Source organism: Pezoporus occidentalis, unplaced genomic scaffold, assembly GCF_034315485.1.
Source record: "Pezoporus occidentalis ecotype Australia unplaced genomic scaffold, CSIRO_AGI_Poc_V1 ctg36, whole genome shotgun sequence".
NCBI classification, from domain to species: Eukaryota; Metazoa; Chordata; class Aves; order Psittaciformes; family Psittacidae; genus Pezoporus; species Pezoporus occidentalis.
This window is the reverse complement of record NW_026915591.1, coordinates 1,540,276-1,545,856: the sequence shown is the minus strand read 5'-3', so window position 1 is coordinate 1,545,856 and position 5,581 is coordinate 1,540,276.

Sequence of the window (5,581 nt, the reverse complement as noted above, 5' to 3'; positions counted from 1 at the left end):
TCCTCCTGCATTGTATCACCAAAAAAGGTGATCAGTAGAAATTTAGCAGCCTTCTATTTACTTCAACAGGGGAAAAAAAACCCCAAACCTGTTACAGTAAGCTGTTACCATCTCACTGTTTGTTTTTCAGTGAAGTTTCTTTGCTGCCCTTCCACAGAGCAAGTTCTCATCCACAAATCCCTTCACTGACAAGGAGCACTCAGCTTTCAAACACTGTTGTGATTATCTGGTTGTCAACCTGCATAACACAGACCAGCTCATTTCACATGGTACTTCTGCACTGCATCCCTCATTTTTGTGGGGAGTTTTAAAAGATCACAAATGAGCCTGTTGAAATCAGTTGGGCTTAATACTGGCGTAAAGTTCTTCTTGGCAAGGACAGCAAGAATACAGGCACATAACCTATAAGAAGTTACTGATCCATAATAAACTACTGTTTGAGTAAGGATAGATTAAAGGGGGCTGCATCGTGGGGGTTGTGTATCTGCCTTTTTCTGTACAGCTCTGAATACACAACTGGGAAATAAACCCTCCTGCTTTCATTGCTTTCCTGCTTGTGCACTGGTTTGTGCTTTATGGGCACACAGTGGGGACAAAAATCATTAAATCAGTAAAAAAGAAACGCTGCTGCCTGAGTCACCTTGAGTGGAGAGTAGAGGAGATTTCCCGAGTCTTGGCAACGAGTTCGGTTGTCTGTGTCAGTAACTCCTGTTGTGTGAAGGAAAGGGGAACCCCAAGTTTGCACACTGAATGATAACATTAATTGAGAAGAGGATCAGGACTTGAAGGTTTTTGATCCGTAACATTCAAAGTTGCCTGCAAGCTGCTGGGAGCTGTAAAACATAAGTGGGTATGCATAACACAGCAGCAGCTTTACCACCCTCCATACTCAGGCAGAGTGCAGTGCTGCTGTGCGTGTTATCTGTTGTTGTGCATATGCCCCTAAGGTGGGCGCTGGTGTGCCTGGTCCCAGTGTTCAAAAAGAGAAAGTAAATACGTATATATGGTGGGTCTGAAATACTGACACTGTTCTGGCCAAAGAAGCAATGCTGGGAGTTGGTTTTCAGTCTCTAGACCTGGCATTGGAGGTGGTAAGATAATAGTACAAGGCAGTCAAATGCAGATGTGATTGCATGTTTGATATCACAGAATCACAGAATGGTTTGGGTTGGCAGGGACCTTAAAGCTCATCCAGTTCCAGCCCCCTGCCATGGGCAGGGACACCTTCCACTAGACCAGGTTGCTCCAAGCCCTGTCCAGCCTGGCCATGGATGAGGCAGCCACAGCTTCTCTGGGCAACCTGTGCCAAGGCCTCACCACCCTTCATAGTGAAGAACTTATTTCCAATAATAATGTAAATCTACCCTGTTTCAGTCTGTACAGTCCACTTTGCTCTGAGCAGACACACCTCAGTGCTGGCAGGGATTACTTTTTGTCTTTCTCCAGCAGCTGCACATTTGCTTCAGCCAAGTTTCAAGTTAGGGTCCTAATAAAGCCTTCGCAAAACACCAAACTGCAAACACAAACAAAAGAGAGAAAAAAAGATACCAATATGTAATGTGTAAAATCCTGTTGTATGACTGCAAGAACATAGGACACTGGGAACTGCTTGTGAAGACCACTTGCTTTAAAAGAAGCTATCCCAAGTGGAAATCACTTCAGAAAAGTGCTCCTGCTTTCCAGTGTTTCTGTGTGCACCCATGGTGTGTGGATGAGTCATCAACATCCCTCCATATCCAAGTCCTGCCATTCTTGCTGAGTCAGGCAGGGAGCCTTGCAGGGGGTGAAAGGGACATTGTGAGACACAAGACCCTTTATTCAGGGAGAAGCTTTATTGCCTATTCAATACACTCCCAGAGCAGAGAACATGAGAACATTCACCTTGAGATTTAGGTTGAACGCTACAGTAATCCTGAACAATCCCAGAGTTCTCTATTAGTGTTAGGTTTTAAGGAACAAGCCTAAACTGAGGAATGCTTTAGTTCTCTGTGTAACTGAGCTCATTGTTTAAGGTCTTGATTAATTTTTCTCTTTGTCAAAAACTCATGCTGTTTGCAAAGTCTGTGGGACTGGGCAGCCCAGCCAATACTGCTTCACTGCCCCTCTCCCTGGGGAAGTCCTTGGAAGCTGCTTCTGACCCCATGTTGTCCTGTAGGGCAAACTGGATCTTGCAGGAAGTTTAACCGACACAATCTGAAGACTATGCCCTGACATGCAACAGCTTTTTCCAAACAGGATATTTATGGGTAGACCTCATGCATTTTGAGTTGAAGAAGCAAAATAAACCTTAAATGCAGATCTCTCTCCTGGTTTTTCAGCTTCTCCTTACTGGCTTTGGTGGTAGAAAGTTTTTTTGGTAGCCTGCCATAGGCTCTCCCTCTTTAGTCTCACATTTATTTCTACACCATGGGAGGCTTATCATTCCCTTTAATATCTTTCTTATCAGTACTATAGAATGGGCTATAGCCTTTTCAGGTTTCTAGGGAAACAATTCCTCGTTTAACTTCCGATCCAACGTGTTGGCAAACCGTCCTTTAAAATCACAGAGAAGCAAGAGCTACAGGCACAACAATTCTCATTTCACGGTATCTCATGTCAGATATAACTGGGAAGGAGCAATACATAGCATGTGTCTCTATTTGGTGTTTACATAAACATGCAACATTAATCTCTCTAGTACAAAATAGGCAAAATATAGAGTTAAGATCGACAGTGAGATCCCTTCCTTCTGCTGCTTTAACCCTGCAGTTTTAAGTCTCGAACAAGAGGATTTGATTCCATGGTGCTTGAAATCAAATAAAAACCAACAGGGCTGGTCTTAGCGCTGGGTATCAGCTCCCCCCAGAAACTCGAGGTCATGTAACGTTTACATATAACTGGGACAGACTTTCAGTTTTTGTTCGTTGTTGATGCCTTTCCACCCACTCGCAACAGTGGTGCTAAGTCCCCCTTGGAAAAATCCCTTCCAAACGCTCATTACTTGCTGCCTGCAGCATTAACTGCGATTTTCCCGTTAGCGTAAATAATGCGCTTCCCCGCTAGATGTCATTGTTGCTTCTGCAAATCACATGGGGTTTGATTAAAAGCATTTAATAAAGGTCCCTCATTTAGACAGGCCTTCACCACACTGAGGAGAGAGTCCCCTACCTGCTGGCACTGGGACGAAACGCTTTCTGTAAGAGTTCTGTACCAAAATGCTTTTGACTCCCCTGTCAAGATTTGTCATGTCAATATGTGTCACCAGGAGCCCACCTACTACCCCTGTGCCTGGTGCCATGCTCCAAAAGCCCACTAAGATCATTGGAGTTGTCTAATTTTCTTTGCTTTGTTGGAAATAAGGCTGTTTGTAATTAAATATGACCCACAGCACCCCAGTTTCACACAGCCATAAAGTCCCTGTGGATTTCAGTGCCTGTATCCTGACAAGTTGCTCTGGTTTGAGGGTCCAGCAGCCAGCGCTGGCACGGGTCAGGGTCCTGGCTTCAGCAAGAGCCTGCTCTGCAGGAGCAGAAGAGTGTTTGTCATTTTAAATGTGTTCAGTTACCTGGTTAAGGATAGCTCAAGAAATTGACAACTGAAAAAGCAGGATTTTCTCCCTTTTACATAAGAAGACAGCTGAGAAAGAGAACTAGCACTTCTGGAACCTTGAGATCGAGAAAAAAAATCTACATCCAGTTACAAAGAAAGCTTGTTTATTTAATAAATCAGTTTTAATCTTTTATAAAGTATGAGTTCTGTGTCTTGTATATATCCAGTACAGGTAGGATATCTTTATAGTAAAAATACATCTTTAAGCACTTGTTTACTCATTTTTAATTGCAACCTGACCTCCATCCAGTCTGACCCAAGTGAAAAATAATATTGTTAACAAAAAGCATCATTTGATATTTCTAATAGTTTTATTAAAAAGGTAATTAGGAATCTGAATAAATCCATATGGCATACATGCTCACTTGAATAAGTAAAACCGACAGGTACCCTCCTGGTTAGTCATATCTAATTAATTCTAGCAGTTGTTGAAATCAATATTTCTTTAAAAATTGAAATAATCCTGGAGACTCAATGTAAAAAGAAAATAAAAATACCAGATAGGTTTTTAAAATTAAGATTTCCTGATTGCTGAACTCTGTCATTGTTAAAGTTCATCTTTTCAGTCCATCCCTGGAATATACTGTTAATTGTCTCTTCTAAATACAATGCACAGGAGGCAGTTACCCTTTTGCAGCTACATCTCTGGATTCTGCTTTTTCATTGAAAAAATTTCGAAGTCATCATGAAAATGAAGGATTAGTAGCATTGAAAATGAAAGTTTGATGGCATGAACCAAACATGAGCTATGAGCAACTTCTGTTTGTATTTCAGCTCTGGCCTTTTACCCCATTCCCATTTCACTTCTGGACTTGCCTGAAGTGAATAAGGAGAACTGAGCCAAATTATACAGTGAACTTTGTTACTAAAACAGCATGGGATAATACTTTGGACTTGAGAGAGATTTACATTTTGGTTTAGACCATGGTGGCAATGGAATAACAGCATCTCTGTGTCACACAGGGCTTTCTTTGGGCCTATCTGGCACTAGCAGATGAGTTGTTTCATTGCTCCAGCAAGTACATGCTCTCCCACATCCAGCCTACCTTTGTTTGCAGTACCAAGAGTTCAGTTTTGTCCTAAAAGATGTGTTCTGTTACAGAAATACAGTCCGTTCACGCACACCTACCTGCAGCTTGTTTGTATTGCTGGAATGACCTTGACCTGCCTTTTTGTTCCACGCTGGTGAAATATCTGGAGCCCTGCGCTGCACCTTGCTACACAAGTGAGTGCTGCCACATGGCAGGACAGTTCATCGCACATCTGTGTGTGAGCATCAGTGTCTGCCTGCTGGCTGGCACTGCAGGTCTTGCTGTAGACCAACTCTGCTTCAAGGTCATATTGGAGGGGTGGCTTTAGGGTACAGCTCAGTGCATCAAATGCTGTCAAATCCAGTTCCCCTGATCCCTCGCGGTGGTGCTTACTGGCACAGTGAGTCACAGTGTGCAACCAGCCCAGACAGAAGCTATTTTTAATTTCTGCAATGAACTGTTGGTTGCTTCAGCTCCCTAAAGGGCGAGATTGCTGTGTGGTCAGTGCCAGCGCTGCAGTCCTGCCCAGCCACACGTGTCATGGGGAGGGGAACAGGGACCCAGCCATCCACACTGAGGCCTATGGGCAGGTAAATGGGTTCAGCCACATCAAAAAAACCCATGCTTAAGATTACTACCTTTGCACTGCAGCTGTGATGACATGACCATGGGATGAACTTGTTCAGTATGCTCTTCTGATTGATCAGAAGCATCCCAAAAAGTACCTCCATGAAAGAGCAGAATAGAATATTTCAGCTGGAAAAGACCTACAGCCATCACCTAGTCCAACTGCCTGACCACTTCAGGGCTGACCGCAAGTTAAAACATGTAATTACAGGCATTGTCCAAATGCATCTTAAATACTGATGGTCTTGGGGCATTAACTACCTCTCTAGGAAGCCTGTTCAGTGTTTGATCACCCTGTCAATAAGGAAAGGCTTCCTGCTAGTCTTCTGTTGGAT